The sequence below is a fragment of the Furipterus horrens genome, unplaced genomic scaffold (genome assembly GCF_987537825.1).
Source record: "Furipterus horrens unplaced genomic scaffold, mFurHor1.1.pri manual_scaffold_12, whole genome shotgun sequence".
Classification (NCBI taxonomy): Eukaryota; Metazoa; Chordata; class Mammalia; order Chiroptera; family Furipteridae; genus Furipterus; species Furipterus horrens.
This window is the reverse complement of record NW_028327182.1, coordinates 34,571,536-34,590,631: the sequence shown is the minus strand read 5'-3', so window position 1 is coordinate 34,590,631 and position 19,096 is coordinate 34,571,536. Positions and strand designations below refer to the sequence as shown.

Sequence of the window (19,096 nt, the reverse complement as noted above, 5' to 3'; positions counted from 1 at the left end):
AAGGGCCCCAGTGGTCCGAGAATGTGCACAGACCCACCAACTCTGGGAATGATGGCCAGGGCAATAGCTAGAGAGGCACCAGTCCCATACGGAAGTGGGAGAAGTGCCTGGAAAAGGGGCGAGTGCTGAGCAAGCAGCATTGTTCCCTCTCAGACCCCTCCCCCACAAACAGTGTCACAACATGGTGAAATGGGTCACCTGTACTGACAAATCCCTAAGGCTCCGCCCCTTACAACATAACAGGTACGACAGCTCTACTTAAGACACAGAGGCAAACAAACACAGGAGCCTGTCAAGATGAGGAGACAGAGAAGTATGGCTCACAAGGGGGAACGGATCAAGGTTCCAGTGGGAGAACTAAGTGACGAGGAAACAGCCAACCTCACAGAAGAGGAGATAGCCAACCCAACAGACAGAAAGTTCAAAACACTGGTGATAAAGATGCTCAAAGGCTTGACAGATATGCTTGAGTATGGCAAACACATAAGGGAAGAAGTGAAGGCTATGCTAAATGGAATGAAGGAAAATCCACACAAAACCAATGGTGAAGGGAAGAAAATCAAGGTTCAAGTCAATGGTTTGGAATACAAGGAAGAAAAAAACAGTCAACAAGTACAGAATGAGGAAACAAGAATTGAAAAAAAAAAATGAGGAGAGGCTTAGGAATCTCTGGGACAACTTTAATCGTGCCAGCATCCAAACCATAAGGGTGCCAGAAGGAGAAGAGGAAGAGCAAGAAATTGAAAGCTTATGTGAGAAAATAATGAACAAAATAGACATACAAGTCCAGGCAGCAGAGAGTCCCAAACAAGCCAGACCCAAAAAGGACCACTCCAAAACACATCATAATTAAAATGTCAAAGGTTAAAGATAAAAATAGAATCTTAAAAGCAGCAAGAGAAAAGCAGAGTTACCTACAAAGGAGTGACTACAAGACTATCAGCTGACTTCCCAAAGAAACTTTGCTGGCAAGAAGGGGCTGGCAATAAGTATTCAAGATGATGAAAAGCAAGAACCTACAACCAAGACTACTCTATCCAGCAAAGCTATAATTTAGAATGGAAGGGCAGATAAAGTGCTTCCCAGGCAAGGTAAAGTTAAATGAGTTCATCATCACCAAGCCGTTATTATATGAAATATTAAAGGGACTTATTTAAGAAAAAGAAGACCAAAACTATCAACACTAAAATGACAACAAACTTACAACTATCAACAACTGAACCTAAAAAGTAAAAACAAAATCCAACTAAGCAAACCAGAATAGGAACAGAATCATAGGTATGGGGATCACTTGGAGGGTTATCAGCTGGGAGGGGATGGGGAGAGAGGTGGGGAAATGGTGCAGGGATTAAGAAGCATAATCGGTTGGTACAAAATAGACAGGGCGATGTTCAGAATAATATAGGTAAGGGTGAAGCCAAAGAACTTATATGCATGATCCATGGACATGAACTAAGGGGGGGTGGGATTGCTGGAGGGAGGGGGTACTGGGAAGAGTGGAGCAAAGGGAAAAAATTGGGACTACTGTAACAACATAACCAATAAAATATACTTTAAAAAAAGAAAGGAAGGAAGGAAGGAAGGAAGGAAGGAAGGAAGGAAGGAAGGAAGGAAGAAAGATATAAATTTGGAAGGTCAGAAAAGTGAAGAAAAGAAAAGGTAGTCCATGCAATGGAAATGGGATTCTGACTGCTAAAAATTTGGAGTTTTTAAGCAGATGAGAGATGATGAGATGTACACTTTAGAAAGTTCCCTGTAGGGCAGTGTGGATAAAGGATTAGAGCAAGGGTAATAACACAGAAGCAGGAAGAGTAATTTAAAGAGCTGTAGCAATAATCCAGGCAGGGAAACACGACAGCCTGAGCTGAGTTAGTGCTTTGGGAACAGAAATAATAGGACAAAGTGACATGCAAACTCAGGTGGTGCCATTAATTGAGGAAAGACAGAAAGGATGAGAACACTTTGGGTGGGGTGAGCAATGAAAAAATCATTTCAGTTATGAACAAGTCGAGTTAGAAGTTTTTAAGTAACATCCAAGTGGAAATGTCCAAATAGGACAGACTTATATAGGTGTACAACAGTGTTTCTTGACATTTTTTCATTACTGACAGCTAACGCTTTTTAAGATTTTTTCCCCCTAATCGTTTGCACCCACGGAATTTTAAAACCACAGGCAAACTGTACATATGTTTATGTACTGTATGTATATCTGTGCTTTACATATAGTAATGGTAAAACATTTTTGTTCACCAAGAACAATTTTTTATCCCTCTGAAGGTGACAAACTGTGGAACTTAAAAGGACTGAACTGGTCTAAGGGCATCAGTTTGTGAGCTGTCAGCCCTAAAGCTAAAAAGTTGATCAAATAAACTCAAACAGGTGTACAGAATGAAAGGGAGAACAGAGGCCTGAAGATCAGAACAGACCCATCCTAAGCTGCAATGGCCAAGGAATGCAAGCAGAGAGGAGAGGAGGTTAAGCTAAAAATTAAGCAGTGGATAGAAAGTTAGCTTGTGTTCTGTGCAGTGATTGGGGTAAGGCGTACCGAGTGTGAACACAGGATACAGGTAATCTGGCAGTGTTCCCTGTAACAGAGGAATCATCCAGAGAAGATACATGTACAAGAGGGGAAAAAGAAATCACTCTTTGCATACCAGGATTTAATTCAGATCTGGAGATTCTTGGCCTACCTAACTGGGACAGCCCTGTTTACTTGCTTCCTTTCCAAAAATTTCTCACTTTAAAATAGGTATGTGTGTGTCCTGGCCGGTGGCTCAGTTGGTTGGAGCATCATCCCATACATGAAAAGGTTGATAGCAAGTCAGGGCACATACCTGGGTTGCAGGTTTGGCCCCCAGTGAGTGTGTGTCTGGGAGGCAACTGATTGATCTTTCTCTCACATCAATGTCTCTCTCTCTCTCAAATCAATAAATATATGCTTGAAGATTAAAAATAATATATGTGCAAGTATGTATATAAATATATATACATGTATGTAATATTTTTACAAATTCTACCATCACTAAATATTATATCACTTTCAGAAGAAAAGTAAGTTAATATACAATACAAGAATGGGAGGAATTCTGTGCCATCATAAGTATTAATACACAGCACAACTTAATACAAAGACTAGCACATTCCTGGAACATACAGCTACCTTTCTAGACAGCCTGATTACCCATGTAATAGGATCAACTGCTATGTTGACCTATTCAACACACAAACTGATGTTGAATCACTATGTTGTATACTTCAAACTAATATAATACTGTATGCCAACTATACTTCAATAAAAATAGTTCCTGGAATTTTAAAAGCTGATTATTGACATTTAATTAATTATTTAATGCCTTTTAAAATGAATACAGATCACAAAATCCAGCCCAGTGTTTTGAAAGAGTATACTTCAAAAAAATGACCTGAATACTAGCGAGATCAATGGCCACTAACAAGCATGGCTGACCTGGTAATGTTAAAACAAGTTCCTAACTAGTTAGATAGCCTTGGGCAAGTCACTGGACCTCAGTTTTCACAGAAATGAAATAAGAATACAAACTAAACAGAGAAAGAGAACTCTAATTCATTTTCAACTCCAAAAATATTAAGTAGGCATTCTAGTGGACTTAGTGGTGGTAGACGTAGCAAAACCTAATTTAAAACAATAGTAGGATAAAAATGAAGAAGCCTAGTTATAACCTCAGTTCGGAAGTTAATTTTGAATGCTTGAGCCAGTTAAAACCTTTCTGAGTTTCAGTTTTTACATTTGCTGAGAGTGTTAATCCAATTTATAAAAGTTACCTCTCAACCAATATAATTGCATTCATGCTATCATCTTCAATGGATAAGGTCAGATTAAAGGTAGCAAACTTTCACAAAGAGTTGTCTTTTGTACAATCAAGAGTTAACATAAAGACGGTCTTTTTTTTTTTTTTTTTTTTAATAGCATCCTAGTAGTGAAGCTCTTACTCCTCCCACCTCCATCCCCTTTACAGCAGCGTCTACCTTGGGAATCCTGTCCTTTCTGTGGACACTCAGCTCCTTTCACCAGTTCACACCCTTCCATATCATGCCCCTTTCATGCGAAACTAGATACAGAGCCTGTGTGGAATGTTAGGACAAGCACCATCTATCCCTCTAACTTATAAAGCCTGGACAGAAAGTTCTAGTACTGTTTGTAATATAGCTAAACAGCCAGCAACTGCTAGGATTAATATATCAAGAAGGCTCTATGATCCAACAACTAATTGGATTAATCTTGATCTTTATTCATGAGCAATGAGAATTCTGAATTAGAATTCTGGAAATACTACAGTTCATGTAGCATCTACAAGTTTACTCAATGTTAAGTATACAGGTTTAATACATCCAAGTATTTAGAGACAATCATAAAGCTAAACACTAATTTATAAAGGAGGGTTGTATCTTGGTTGTATATCGAAAACATCAACTGACTAGGCAAGTAGCATATTGGTAACAGTTTAATATTAAAAAGTATACTGTGCATAGTAAAAGGAATCAGAATTCCCCTATCCTTCCAGAAACTATTTTTAACAATTGTGACAGTTAAAAAAAAAAAATACTGCCAATTTCCAATAAATAAATCTAAAATTAAACCTAATAAATAAGAAGTTCAAATAATAAACACAGACAGAGACCATTCATTAATAACGCACGATGTCTTATTTACAAACTATGTGGCTTTAAATTCCAGGCCATTCTTTATTCAGATCCTAACATTCTCAGAAAAAATTGTGTAGTTCTGCCAACTTATTCCTCCTGCCTCAACTACTCTATTCCCTCCCTCCATTCCCAAATCACTTAACAAACTCCTTCAAACAGCATGAAAGCACAAGAAAATGTATTTGTCAAAATCTTTACTTGCTGCTCAGTTTTTTTTTTTTTTTACCTTTTTGATAAACTTAGTAAGGAGGGCACATCCTATTTCTACTAATTTCTCATACAAACATCATTAGTGATTAAACTAGAAGAAAAAATGCTTGGGAGATAGCAATAATTTTGCTGAAGAGAACAGCTTGGGCACATTCTGTAATGCTAACTTTTGGAAAGAAATGAAGCTAAAATATTTGCTTTGAAAATGTATTTAAGTTTAAAAATATGTTTTATTTAAATTTAACAGATACTGCTTGACAGCATTCCTTTTGTATTATTGTCAAGACATTTATCTTCCTGATGAGTAATCATCACTGTTAAGTAGAATTTCTTATTTATATATTGTTTCTTTAAGGTACATTTAATGTGGCACAGATGTCAAATAAACAAAAAGATGGATGGACTTTCTTCAACTGCTCTGTTCATTCCAGACAAAATAATGTTAAAAGCAGATCCTGTAATAAATCATGGCCTAGTTTTCAGTCTAGAGCAAAAGTTCTTTGTTGCTACAATGAAAGGTTTTGGAATATTTCTAAGGTATTCGGCACAAATTTGGATGACTTTTAAAGAATATTCCATTGTTTCAGGCACAATGAAGGAAATTCCTAAAATAAACCTTGGTGATTTTCTTAATTCAAAGGCTGAAACCCTTTACTCTTTGATAATAAAACATATCTTATGAATATTATTAAATTAGTAATTCTCCCATTTTGTTCCTGTAATCTGAGTATATTTCCAAAAAGCACTGTTTTAGATGTTGTAGACATTGCTGATCACCAGAAAAATGACAAACTTATGAGCATCAGTAATGACCCCATGAACATTCTAGAAGACCACCACTCGTGATGAGTATTAATGCTGAGAATGACAGCAGCAGCCCTTTTATGCGACACTTATGATGAAGCAGGGGTGAGCCAAAAGTATAAGTTTAGTGCTTAAAGCACCCATTATATGCCTTATTAAGGAGAAAAAACAGAAAGATATTTGCGAGATCATGTAGTGAACCCACCTCGCACAGGTGCTATCTTGTAGGGCCAAAAGTTGTACCCACATCTGTGTGAATTCAAAGCTTTTAACCACTACAAACACAGCTCCTCAACAAAAGTCTTTTACCAGCTGGTTTTATTATGCATCAGAAGAAACAAAATTCTCAAAAGCATAGTGGACAAAAATAATAGTAAGACAAAAGAGCATTAATGCAATTTAAAATGCTGAAGCTCTATAACCTGAAAATTCTAGCCTGGAAAGCCTCTAAAAATGAGTACCCTCTACCCTCAGGCCCTTTCTAGTTCTTTCTATTGTTTTATATTTTATATTAATAAAATGCCACCTGAATACTATAACTCAAAGAGCAAGTCTTCCCATATTGCCAATGTATTAGTGCTGATATAATATATGAATATGGTTGGATTAAAAACAAATCTGTAACGTTTAACCTTCAACAGATTTAAACAGGTATTAATAATAACATCATCTCTCATCTTAAATCCTTTGCAGAATAAAGTGACTTGTATGTGTACGAAATAGTATCTCTAAATATAAGTAAGTTATCTACACAAAGATGGATGTGTAAATATAAACTTCCAAAGAATATGTCATAATTACTCAGATAAGGAGTTCAAAAAATCAAGTTCACTAGAGAAACCAACCCACAATTAGAGAATAAATAGTATTTTCTGATATGTATAAACACATTAAAAATAATTATTCCCTAATTAGACTTTTCAAAAAGATGATGTATCCTTCCAAAGTTAATGGGATTAAAAATATTAACATGAACAAAACAAGATGTGTATTTGACATTGCCATAACCATTTTTAGTACAAAGCATAAAACTTTATAATGATTCTAAAGATGGGTAGGAGTCAATCAATACTAGGTAAAATAGATAAATAGATAAATTTATGGCATGCATATATACGTTTATATTGTTTAATTTTCATTTTAAATTAAGAGGGTTGTAACATTAAATAAGCAAAAAAACAAATCCTATAAATGACTTCTAAAATTAAAATAAGCTGGTTTTACCATATATTCACAGAGATACTTTTTCTAAATTATATTTTTAACATATTTCTCTTGAATTTTAGGGAGCATAGAAACTTGAACATGAAAAGCATTTTTGTGTTTTAGTAAAAGTTTAGCTATTACATTATCTACTGTATTGTTCAATGTTCTGTTTACTTATAGTACCCACTTATTCCACAAGATTTAGAATAGCTCAATATCCAAAGTTAATAAAATGGCTCAAATACATGAATTTAAATTAAATGATTTCTTTACCTTCTAATGATTTTAATTATGACTACTATTGGGATCCAAGATCATGGCAGAGTAGGTAGAAGGTACACACACCTCCTCCCAGGACAAAACTGGAATTACAACTAAATTATTGAGCAATCATCTTGAATAAGCAACTGAAGACTAGCTGAAGTGACGTGTTATAATCAAGAATTTACAGAAGAAGCCACATCCAGACTAGTAGGAAGGGTGGAGACGCAAAAAGGGCTCTCAGGGGAGGAGGCTGAGGTTCCAGAGAAACATCTCAGCTGTAGGGGGCATTCCCTGACAAGCATGGGGCGTGAACCGCAAACTGGCTGTCTACCCAGAGCACCAGAGCTGGGAAGAGGCGCCCACAGATTATCTGGCGGTGAAAAGTGGTGGAGTTTCTGCTGCCAGGGAGAGACAGGAGTTCTCTAGATACTCGGGCATCCTCTTAAGGCACCAACACACAAAATTTCATTCACAGCCACTCACCCTGGGCTCAGTCAGAAGGAAGGTGGACTGAACTAGAGTTGCATGAGGGTAGTCTAAGATTTCTGGCTCTGGTGAGAGAGCTAAAGGGACAGCAACCAGGATCCCTGTACTGAGTCACTTCACCACAGCATAGATTCCATCCTGGGTGGAGAACTCCCTTCCCTGGGACATCAGCCTGGAGGAAAGCTATAGCCCCACAGACTGGACCTCCACCTGCAGAGGTTGCACCCTAAGGAGTCAGCTGCCAGCCAGGGTATAGAGGTCTGAGTAGACTCAAGAAGTATCAGTTACTTTGTTGTGTGCTTTGGGGTGGGAGTGATCACTCCCACTTTCCTGGGAACATAACTGGTGCTTCTTCTTCATGGGAGATCAACAGAACCACCCTCTGAGCTTTGAGCAAACACTCCAGGTTCTGGCTCCAGAGGTCCTACCTGCCTGACTCCTAGAGGCTCCACCCTGCAGAGATGGACAAAATCTGGGGCAGACTGAATTCTGTGACACTGGGGCAGGGACCACACTCACCACATTCCAGGAATGCTGACCTGCACCTTCCCATCATGGTATATCCATTAGCTTCATCCTCCCGACTCCCTGAGGCCCCACCTTGCTGAGCTCCCACAGTCTCCTACAGCATCTGGGCAGACAGTTGTGTGGCTCTAGGACAGGGCCCACTTTTCCCTCACATGGCCAACAGAAGCAGCGTTCCCCCTTCACACAGCCGAATCTTGGATTGTTTGGGGCTGATAAATTCCGCTGAGCTCACGCTGACGACTCCATGAGACCCAGCTACTTTCTTTCCTGCACCGTAGACTAGGCAGGACATTGTCAGCAACAATGCTGATTACTCACAGCTGGGAAAGTGCTGTTGCCAAACTTAGGCTTACTCTGCTCCCTCCTCTTCTTAATTACTAACTAACTGCCTACTCTGACAATATGATGTTGAGTATCTTTCTATACATTTATATGACATTTGTAAATCTTCTTTGGTGAGGTAGCTACTCAGGTCTTTTGACCATTTTTAATTGAGTCATTGTTTTCTTATTGTTCAGTTTTAACAGGTTTTTGTGTATACTGGATACAAGCCTTTATCTTTTGACTCTCTTAACAATGTCTTTTGCAAACCAAATTTTACTTTATAAAGTCTAACTTACCAATTTTTTCTTTCATGGATCATGCCTTCGATGTGTAACCTAAAATGTCCTTACTAAACCCAAGATCACCTAGATATAATCTTATATTATTTTCTATCAATTTTTTAAGTTTTGCATTTTACATTTATGTCTATGATCTATTTTAAAATTTCAGAACAGTATAAAGTCTGTGTCTGGATATATATTTTTAGCATGTACGTATCTTGTCTCTCCAGTATCATTTCTTTAAAAAAGACTCTTTTTTCTCCATTAAATTGTCTTCGGTTCTGTCAGGGTTAGTTGACTACATCTGTGTGGGTCTTCTTCTGAGCTCTGTATTCTGTTCCATTATTCTACATGTCTTTCTATCCCCAATACCACATTTTGATTACTGTAGCTCTATTTGTGAGTGTTGAAGACAGGTAAATGTCAGTGTTCTGTCTGTGTACTTTTTCTTTATTGTTATGTTGGCTGTTTTGGGTCTTTTACATATCCATATACACTTTATAATAAGTTTGCCAAACATCCACAAAATAACCAACTAGGATTTGATTGGGATAGCAGTGAATCTATTGATCAAGTTGGAAATAACTGGCATCGTAAGAATATTGAGTATTCATTTCCATGAACATGAAATATATATTTCTTTATTAAATCTCTTTGATTTCTCTCATTACTGTGTTGTAGTTTTCCTCATACAGATCTTGTACATACTTGGTTATATTAAAACCTAAGATTAGTTTTCTTTTGGTGCCAATGTAAAGATATTCTTTCTTTAATTTCAAATCCCAATTGCTCATTGCTAGTATTAGGAAGGCAAATGACTCTATGCTAATCTCATATCCTAAAACTTTGCTGTAACTGCTCTTTAGTTCAGAAAGCAGTTTTGTATTTAAATTTGTGTGTGGGGGGTAAGGATGTTTTTTTTTACGCAATTATTTCAACTATGAACAGAGACAGTTTTATTTATTTCTTCTAAGTCTGTATATCTTTTATTTTCTTTACTAGTCTTAGTGCATTAGCTCAGATTTCCAGTACAAAGCTGATCAGGAATGGTGAAAGGAGAGACCCTTCCCTTGTTCCTGACCTTAAGGGGAAAACATTGTTTTTTATTGTTAAATATAATGCTAGCTGTAGTTTATGTAGGTATTCTTTATCAACTTCAGAAATGTCCCCACTATTTTTAGTTTGTTGACAGTTTATATCATTAATGGGTGTAAAATTTTATCAAACAACCTTTCTGCACATTTGATGTAATCAAATAATTTCCTTCTTTAGCCTGTTGATGATAATGGATTAATTTACTATTTTTCAAATACTGAACTAGCCATTTGTACCTGAAATAAATCCAATTTAGTCATGGGTTATAATTCTTTTTTTTTTAATTTCTTTATTTTAGAGAGCGTAAGAAAGAGAGAAAGAGAAACATCTATTCATTGTTCCACCTATTTATGCATTCATTGTTTGATTCTTGTATGGGCCCTAACTGGGGACCGAACCCGCAACCTTGAGGTATCAGGATGACTCTCTAACCAACTGAGCTACGCAGCCAGGGTATATAATATATTTTATATATTTTGTTGACAACTTTTACACCTATGATTACGAGAGCTATTAAGCTAAAATTTTCCCTTATTGTAATATCTTTGTCTGGTTTTGGTATACACCTATTTCATCACCATACTCTTCCCCTCCACCTTAAAATCAATGTGCAAAAACACCTTGCAAGGTACAGGCAATAATGTTGCATATTTTGCCTCTGATCCCAAAAACCTAGAAACAATGGAGATCCTCGATAATGGAGAGCTAGATAACAAGCTTCCCAGAGTATCAAAAATAAAAAATCCTATTTAATTTATTTTTTCATTTATAAAATGTCAAAAACCAGGATGGCAGGTAAGACTTGGGTGCAACCTCTGATTTGTAGTAGCTGTTGATAAGCAAGGTGCTGAGGAGATTCCTAGACTGTGTGTGGGAGAAAGGAAGTTTGACAGATTAGCAATGCTTGTCGTAACAGCTGTAAGATACAGCCCACAAGTAGTATATTTGTTGACTGGGAGCATTATATAATTCTATTAAAATAATAATTCTAATTTACAATGTTTAATTACAATTGAAAAACCAATCAGAGGTAATGTGAATAAAATTTATCAAAAACACTAGTTAGTAAAGTCAATTATATGTTTCTTAGAAAATGCCATACATTAAATGCGTTAAAGAATGAGTCAAAAGAGGTTAAGAATCTAAATAGTTTCACATTACTTTGGAAGTCAGTACTTCAGTGATTTAATTGGCTGGATATAAAATAAGAATGGCATTTGTTATCTGCAAGTCCTTGGCCAAAAACTGTTTTACTTCCAATGGGTGCCAAATTTACTAGTATGATTTTGCCAAACTGATAAAGAATAAAAATTTCTCTCAAATTTTTCTAAAACACTGACTGCAGATGGAACAATGGATTGCTTTGGTAGAGGTCTTCTTTAAAAATAATTTCAGAGTAAAGGAAAAGATGATATACAAGAATCAAAATTTAACCTGTGTGACTGTGACAGGTAGGCAAAATACAAACTGCCTTTTAACAGGTAGATGTATTTGTCTCCTGCTTTTTATATTCACTGAAACTTTACCTGTACAAGGTATAGCCCTGCAAAATAACTCAGGACACTGGCCATCAACTTACAGTATTTCAGTTCTACTGTGGGCCTCAAATTCATATTCCTTTCAGTCATTTTTATCAATTTCAAAATAGTACTCAGCTTGGCAAAACAGAGAAGCAATGATTTTTGGAAACATTCTCCCCACTCATTATCCTACAGTGAAGAAGTAAAGTTGTTTCCTGTTTGTTTTGTTTTGTGCTGGTTGGTTTTTGCTTTTTTTATGTTTGTTGGTTGGTTCCAGATCACCAATCAAGGGTTTCCATTATGGGAACAGGAAGTAGGGCAGGCAGTTCAGTCAGTACATTATCACCTTGGGGACTTAAAAACAAAATTTTTAATGGCACTAATCAGGATTTACATCCATACATGCTGAAGTAATTTGATGTGGGGCTGACATATGAGTATTTCTTATCGTACTGCAGGTTGAGAATCAATGTCCTATAAGAGGAGCTGCTCACAATTTCAGGAAATCACTGACTAGAGTTGCTGGAGACATTAAAGAAAAGGAAGTTCAACGTTTTTCTCTAAAATATCTTCCCCATCACAACTTTGGTAAAGTTATTCAATTTTGTCCTGTGCTTGTAAAAGAAATATATAGAACATGAGATAAAATTTTCATACACTAGAAAAGAGAACTTAGACAAAAATCAATCTTGCATGACAACCCCTACACACCTTTATCATCTAACTCACAACACCCACAGCCCCATTATTGTGCACCCTTTGATGACTACTCTTTGAAGTGAACTCGCCACATATTCTATTGCCAGAAAAAAAAAGAAAGCTTGCTACAAAGTGATACTGTGGATAAATTTATAGTAGGATCAAGGGCTATTTGTTTCTGCTATTTCCCCCTGAAAAACAGCACAAATTCTGATAAAAATTAGTTATTACAGTTCGTAAAGTCTTCCAAAATTTATATTTACTATGCTAATATAGGAAGTTAGTTTTAATTACCTAGAACAAAGAGCTCCATTTTACAGCTCCAGCATGCATTTGTATTCACTGAGATGATTTGTTATTTAGATCATTAGTAAACACTACTAAACACATGTTATAGTTACTGCATGTGGATTGAGAACATCAGTTTTTATATTTACAAGTTAAAGTCATCTCATATATTTTAATATGGTGTTGAACTTTGACAGTTGGGTCAACTTATTCTTTTGCTATATCTACTTGGGACCAAAAGACCTTGGCCTTACAAACAGATTTTATAGAGCACAAACTTCAACACTAACCACATATAAAATTTTTCTAGGCGTTACCATAGGTAGCTAGATATTAATAAAGGAGAAGGAAGCAAAACTGGCTAAGCTTAATTAGGTAAGTAGCTATAGCTTCACACACTCCTGAGGACTGGTGCATCCTTTGCACTCTGGACCTAATCCCAGAAGTGGGCTGGAAGAATTGGTTCCTGGTCAATAGCCTGGATTACCCAGGGAGAGATGAAAATTCATCTGCTGGGCACAGTTGCAGAAGCTAAAATGGCGACCATAAAGGGGAGGTGTTTAATCTGGGAAAAAGAAGGGATAGGTTAGGGGTAGAAGACACGAAGATCTAGGAAATGGATAGGTTAGGGGTAGAGTCCAGCATAAGCACACAAAAAACTGGGAAAGAGATTGGCCAGCTGGAAAGCCTGAGATAATATAATCAAAACCTAACAAAGGTCTCTTGCTCAGTAATGCATTCATTTGTCCATTCATTCCTTCATGCGTTCCCCCTCTGTAGCAGCCATGCCGGCCTCGTAGCCACACGGGCTCTAAGTGCAGACTGTCAGCTGCCCAGCCTCCACAGCTGTGCCTGCTCACACACAGGCCAGGGTGCGGCAGCATAACAGTGGCCAAAGCACAGCCAGGAGGAACATGCTAAGCTAGCTGGATGGGGACAGAGACTGAACTAGACTCAGCTTTGGAATGGACTGAATCAATGGCACAGAAATTCTGGAACCTGACACTTCTTCTAGGGGCTTGGTGAAGACAAGACAGGACTCCTTCCATGGTGAGATGGATGGAGATGAGACACTGGGAACCTGGGGAAGTCTTACCTCATCCTCCCATCCATAGGTCATTGAAATGTTTTTCTTTTGACTCTGTGGAAGGACCTAACCCTTTTCCACTGGCAACATTGGTAGGCATTTTGGTTAGGTAAGAACCTACCATTTGCTGATGAAATTTCTAAGGAGATACATTTCCATTTAATCAATAAAATTTAAAAAAAAAAATAAAAGAATATAACCTCAAACTACCTATTATCAAGTTTTTACCTTAAGTCTAGTCATATCTTTGGAAGAATTTCATGAATGAAGTAGTCCATCCATTGTCCTAAATGACAGGTCTATGTAAGGTCAATCCATTTTGAAAAGCTATGCTACCATTTTACTTAAACTAGAAGTAGCATTACTGTAATTAAAGACCACATTTATATCTTTCCATGAGGGCTCTTTTGGAGTGTTAAGCCCTAACAGGCCCTGAATACATATTTGTAGGGGATGAGAAAGGAGAAAAGAGGGTAAGGAGGTGGCTGCAATGGATTTTTTTCACTTATTATTTATAAGAACACAGCTCTAGACCACATTTTTCCTTTATGACACTCCACATGCAAAATCTCTTAGGAGTCCCGCTTTGGCCAGTCAGAGAAACCACTGCCTTTAGCTCTTGAAAAGTTTCATAACCATGTCTGCATTTCATTTATACCACCAGAAAGCTCAAATATATGCATCTACTTTAATTTTTATTTACATTTTAATAAAAGATTCTAGTTTATATTTATCTTATATCTCATATTTCACTTTTATAATTTTACTTATCATAATCTATATTAAATCTTTGGGAAAAAAGAAATTAGACAAACCCTTTTCTCTCTCTGAACTTAGTTATTTTAGTTAGCTATCTCAATTACAAATAGATACAAGGATATAATATAGCTCCTAAAATATAAGTATATGGAATTAAAGTCATGTAATTAGTCTAAATTGCAAAGTTAATAAATTTAATATGAATTTTCATGCATAGTTCATACTTGAGCTAAATGTGCAAAAGATATTTACAAGTAAAAATTTGGGCTATAGAATATTAAATGTCACAGGATTACCTAGCATGTTTTAACAGATTAAAATATAACCCTGTTATTCTACTTTCAAGTACATTTGAAATTTCTTGTGTGGGGACTTATGATCAAACCAAATGCTTTATACTCAGTGTGAAAATTCAATCACAGTTGTGAAAGATCAAACTGCTACTTATAATAAAAAAAAAAGAAAATGTGATGAGATATCATCTTGTTCAATATATGCTTTCAATTTGATGCGTAGGCTAATAAAAAAAATATGAAGTTCTACTGTTTATTTTGTTTCTTGTACAAAAGAAGTCTCCTAAGAGGGATGATTAAAATATTCAGTCTCATTGTCTGAAAATACAGTCAACTTTATTATCTGGAGACAGATTAGCTGGTTTGCAGATTGGCTATAGTAAAAAAATAACAGCATGCATTGAATTTGTAAAAGATTTTAAAATTACTATGCATCAATGATTGTATCACAATATGAGAGGATGTCTATTTTCAACTACATGATAACTAAGAGATAAAACATTGTTTCTACTGCATTGTCATTCAACAGCTATTTATTGATCACTAACTTATATACCATGTACTGTTAAGGATTCCACCTCATTAATCTGACCCAATCTCTCCCCAACAACTCTCTTCTGAGAAAGGCAGGAAGGAGGGCAAATGGTCAACTCTTTGTGAGCTGGCCATAGTTTTGATGCAAAATCTAAAGAGAAACAGACACTTAGCACCAGGAAACAAACACCAGGAAATATGTAGGTGTGAACTTAACTTCTTCCCCACCTTGCTCTTATCCTGTTTTTCTTCCTTTGCTTCCCTTCTCAACGGAAGTCTAATCCTGGCGGTCCAGCTTCCCTTTGTCCCTTAGAAGCTAAGGGACACCCCCTGCCACTTCCCTACATGTTTCTTAAATGTGTACACTTCCCTCCATCCCCTGTCCCATTCTACCTCAAACCTCTCTGCAATTATCTTAGCTCGGACCACCACCATCTCAAAGCACAATGACTACTATGTAGTGGATACTCAAATATTTGCTACACAATTAGGACTTCTGGCCAAGATGGAGGCGCAAGTACACATGCTGCATCTCCTCACAACTAAGAAGAAATTTACGACCACTTCAAAACTAAAAAAAAAACAAAAAAAAACAAAAACCAAAAACCAAAACCAAAAAAACCCCCAGATAATCGAAATTACAGAGAAGTTCAGCAAAGAAATAAAGAAGAAATAATCAGCCAGAAAGGTAGGAGGGGTGGAGCCGGGATGGAGAGAAAGAGGAGTAGAATAGTGGCTGTGGGAGCAGTGCTTGGCAGGCAGAGGCAGCTGGCGGACACAGCTAGCTGTACCCAGGGCAAAAAACAGCCATACAGTTTAAGCCCGAGAAGCAATCCCAGGCCCACACCATACTGCATAGCCTGCAGTTCCAGTGCCAGGGAAAAGACAGACCCATTGCTTCTGACTGTGAAAGCAAGTGGGGGCTGGGGCAGAGAGGAAGAAGCTACTAGTCTCGAAAAGGAGGCAGCTTGCTTAGTACAGGAAGCGGGAGAAGTGCCTGGAAAAGTAGCAGCCACCGGTGCTTTTCCCCCCTGGACCCCTCCCCCACATACAGCGACAAAATGCAGTGAAATGGTAGCCAGCACTAACGAATACGTAAGGCTCTGCCCCCTGTAACATAAGAGGTGCAACAGACACACCCAGATCACAGAGGCAAACACAGAAAGCTGTCATGATGAGGAGACAGAGAAAGGGGCAGATCAAAGGCCCAGTGACACAACTAAGCAACCAGCAGACAGCATGCCTAATGGATGAGGAGATAGAGAGCTTAACAGATGCACAGTTTAAGGCATTGGTGATAAAGATGCTCACAGATTTGACAGCAAAGGTTAAACAGGATGGGGAAAGAATGAAGGCTATCCTGTCTGAAATGAAGGAAAATCTATAGGAAACAAGTGGTGAAGGAAAGGAAACCAGGGCTCAAACCAACAAATTGGAACATAAGGAAGAAATAAACAGTCAACCTGTACAGAAGGAGGCAACGAGAATTAAAAAATAATGAGGAGAGACTTAGAAACCTCTGGGACAGCTATAAATGTGCCAACAGATGAATCATAGGGTTGCAAGAAGGTGAAGAGGGAGAGCAAGAAATTGGAAAATTATGTAAAAAAAATAATGAAGGAAAACTTCCCTAATTTGGTGAAGGAAATGGACATACGGGTCCAGGAAGCACAGAGAGTACCAAACAAACTAGACCCAGGGAGGACCACACCAAGACACAACATAATTAAAATGCTAAAGGTTAAGGATAAAGAGAATCTTAAAAGCAGCAAGAGAGGAGAGAGTTACCTACAAAGGGGTGCCTATAAGACTATCAGCTGACTTCTCAAAAGAAATTTTGCAGGCAAGAAGGGACTGGCAGGAAATATTCAAAGTAATGAGAGGCAAGGCCCTACAACCAAGATTACTCTATCCAGCAAAGCTATCATTTAGGATGCAAGGGCAAAGAAAGTGCTTCCCAGACAAGGCAAAGCTGAAGGAGTTCATCATCACCAAGTCATTATTATATGAAATGTTAAAGGTATTTATTTAAGAAAAAGAAGATCAAAACTATGAACATTAAAATGAAAACAGTATCACAGCTCTCAACAACAGAAGCTAAGGAAAGGAAACTAAGCAGACAACCAGAGTGAAACAGAATCATAGGTATGGGGAGCACGAGGTGGGAGGTCAGCTGGGAGGCAGATGTGGGGAGAGGTAGGGAAATGGTGCAGGAATTAAGAAGCATAGTAGGAGGGTGCAGAATAGACAGCAGATGTTGAGAAGAGCTTATATGCACAACCCATGGATATGGATTAAAGGTGGGGGGACTGCTGGAGGAGGGGGTTGCTAGGTGGAGGGGAGCAAGAGAAAAGAAATTGGGACAACTGTAACAGCATAATCAATAAAACATACAAAAAAATACAAAATAAATTTGCTACACAATTAAATAAGGCACAGTACTCTTTAAGATACTGATGTAAACAAGGTGAAGAAAATACCCCAAAACACCTGAACTCCTTCATTCTAGAGCAACCATTTCAAACATGTCAGTGGCATGGAGTTATCTTTGACCCTTCCCTTTTTTACTTTACCTCCCATTGTCTTCCCTATCTATCTTCTCAGCTACATTTCCTTTGTCACTCTCCTGGGTCACGTGTTGTATGTCAGCCAATGACTGAGTCTCTGCCACTGTAGCCCTCTAACCAGTGCTGTCCAGTAGAGCTTTCTGCAATGATGGAAATGGGCTATATATATGCTGCCAGCATGCATGGACACTGATTCGCTTGAAACATGGCAAGCATAACTGAGGAACTGAATTTTTAATTAAGTTTAAATTTTAATTAATTTAAATTTTAATTAATTTATATTTAAATAGAAATATTTGGCTAATGGTGACTTTTTTCCATACTGCTGTTAGAATTATCTCCCTACAAGATATCTGATAACATCACTCACCTTACAGAAACAACATGTCTCCATAAAACCTTCACCATAAGGAGTGACATTTGAGGCTTTTTGTGATCCAGATCAATTTACTATCTCATTTCCATTTTCTCCATTCCTCTCCTATATAGGCTCCACTGTACTGGATCACTCAGTGTACTCACACACACCATGATATACCTTGTAAACAAAATGTTGATTCTTGTTTAGAATGCCTTTTCCTTTCAGGGAACATCCACTCACTCTTTCATATCCAGCTCGAATTTGTGTTCTTCTCTGAGTACTTAACTGCCCTTCCCTGGCAGAGCTAAGCTCTCTTTGCTCTGCTGCTGTAACTTTTTGTATGTAAGCTCCATTAAAACATTTAAGCACAATTAATGGTTTAGATGTGAAAACTATAAGTTTCATGCATGCTGGGTAAATGCTAATCACATACATTAAATTAGGTGATCAGGTCAAGTATTTGGCACAACAGTAATAAGGAAGTGCTCTATAAATGTACAGAGACTTCAGTACATGTGTTATGAATTATATCAGCCATGCTACAGATCTTAATAGAATACAGATGGCTAAGAAAAAAAAGAGAGGAAAATAAAAAGATGAAGACGGGAGAGGGGAAAAGCTCACAAGGCTTTGATACCAATAGTAGGCTAGGGCTGGGGAACTAATGTAAGAAAAGTCATGAAAAATACCAAGAGATTAACTATTCAGCAAACCCATAGCTAAAGCTGAACTTGTTTCTCACCTTCCCTTCCTAACTGGCAATAGCAATAATCAAGTTCCTTAGTCAGGGAAGAGTAGATGTTACCAGGTCAAGAACAAGAGAAAGCTTTTCTTGTGATGTGTAACTGAGAAGAATTTGTTATAAGTAAATCAATAAAGCACTATTACTCTGACCCGTTATTTAGGAAAGAGCTCTCTTACATAAAACATTGAATATATTTGCTGTAGAAAATGTTTAACCTGTGGGAGGACCCAACAGAAACCAAAATCTGTAAACTTACACAATTTTCAAATCCTCTAAAATTATATTTAAATAAAAATATTTAAAAATCTGAGTTATGTTTATTCCTTTATATTATAATAATAAGCTCCCCTTTATATAAGGCA

At 37.3% G+C, this 19,096-nt stretch overlaps 1 protein-coding gene across 1 annotated transcript in view; it reads right to left on the bottom strand.

Moving 5' to 3' along the window:
- DIAPH3 (diaphanous related formin 3) overlaps positions 1-19,096 on the bottom strand; it is a 474,633-nt gene that overhangs the window by 190,753 nt on the left and 264,784 nt on the right. The window lies entirely within an intron of this gene.